The sequence below is a fragment of the Cynoglossus semilaevis genome, chromosome 19 (genome assembly GCF_000523025.1).
Source record: "Cynoglossus semilaevis isolate Cse_v1.0 chromosome 19, Cse_v1.0, whole genome shotgun sequence".
NCBI classification, from domain to species: domain Eukaryota; kingdom Metazoa; phylum Chordata; class Actinopteri; order Pleuronectiformes; family Cynoglossidae; genus Cynoglossus; species Cynoglossus semilaevis.
In genome coordinates this window covers 16,520,857-16,522,685 of record NC_024325.1, presented here as the reverse complement: position 1 = coordinate 16,522,685, position 1,829 = coordinate 16,520,857, and positions in this window count along the sequence as shown.

Sequence of the window (1,829 nt, the reverse complement as noted above, 5' to 3'; positions counted from 1 at the left end):
TGGAGAGAGAGAGGGAGGGGAAGGAGGGGGGGGGGGGGGGAGAGGGAGGGGGAGGGGGAGGAGGAGGAGGAGGTGACGGCTGGGAGGACAGGGAGCCTTTTATCAATCAGTCGATCGATGTTGATGTGTGGAAACTTCCAGATCATTTTAAACGATCCTTCCTGACGGTCGCACCTCATTCCAGGTGGAAACCTGAAAAAAATCATCATGAATAAATTGATTATTGATTATTGATCATAATGTTGGGAGAAGGAGAGCAGAGGTTTCCTCACAACAACATGAAACTGTAAACACACTCGTAGCTAACGCTAACCCTGACTGATTGACAGATGGTGTGATGTCATCAGGTCGTAGTTCAACAGTGAGGAAAATGAAAAACAAGAATTTAACATTTTGATAAAAACCAGAGCCGACCACAGCTGTGTGTTTGTTGCGGTGAGAACGGCGGGAAATGCTAACGCTAACAGCCTTTCTGCATCCATGAGATCGGACAGCAGGTTTTCGTTAACCCTCTGTGGACTGAGTCCACGCTGACTTGTCCTCACGTTCTGCTGTAGCGCTTATGCTAACTAGCTTGACACAAAACACTTTTCTGGTAATCAATGGTAAATCTTACTTTTCATTTTCTTGTGACGGTTGGAGGTTAGCTACCTAGCTAATTAGCATCCCTGCTTTCATGTTAAAACGACTCCTGAAATGTGTTAACGACTAATATTGTTTTTCTTTCTTCTTTTGAAAATTGTCGTTGTTGTTGATTAGCTTCATCTTAACGAGAGTTAAAGTAGAAAAAATTAGGACAACATTAACACACATCCCACGATGTTCCACATGATGGCAGCAGCTCCCTGTTCATCCCAACTTTCAACGTAATATTCCATAATCTCCAGCAGTAATAATGTGCCTGCCAGGCAGAGAGAGTGTTCACCTGTTGATGGCGCTCACACCTTTTCAGGTTGGCATGTCTGCGTTAATGAGGAAGGTTTTTACTTCTTAGCTGAACATTCATTTATTCATTTATTATTCCACCAGCAGAGGGAGCCTTCTGGACGTTTCTAACAAAACAATGAGATTTTGGACCAGTGATGATGTCACTGATGCTTTTAGTGACATCACTTCACTTGAACTAACATGTGAAGTGACAGTGAGCTGCGATGTTGGCTGTGAACGTTGATCAAAGTGTTCACGGAAGACAAAAAAGTTCAAGGATGAACGTTTCAACAACTATGACCTGGACCAGTTAGTCCAATCAGAGGCTGCCCACGTCAAGGATGAACGTTTCAACAGCTATGCCCTGGCCCAGTTAGTCCAATCAGAGGCTGCCCTCTGTAGTCCTGAGGTCCAATCAGAGGCTGCCCTCTGTAGTCCTGAGGTCCAATCAGAGGCTGCCCTCTGGTGGTGACGTGAGAGGTTAGGCGTATCTTTTTGCTTCCATCAGGGTCAAAGAGCTGCCGACGCTTCCATTGCTCTCTGCCCTGCGATCTTCCATGAAGAGCCACACCCCCCACAGATCTGCCCCGCCCCCTGGTCAGCTGTCCGTCAGCAGAGCCCACAGACGAATGTCAGTGTTTCTGTTGATTTCTGTTGAGTGACGATGAGGCGTTTCTGTGACCACAGACCCAGTCCTCCACGGCTGGTCTGGGTTCTGTTCAGATGACGGTGTTGGAGTTGTTGTAGTGGACGTGGATGTGGGCGTGGTGTCGGCCTGTTGGGGGCGTGGTCACCATGTAAACCTCATTTCCTGGTTGTTTTCAGAGCCTTAATGTTTACAAAGACACAGGTTTGAAACCCTGACCCTGTGACCTTTGAGGGGATGCGGGGGGGGGGGGTGA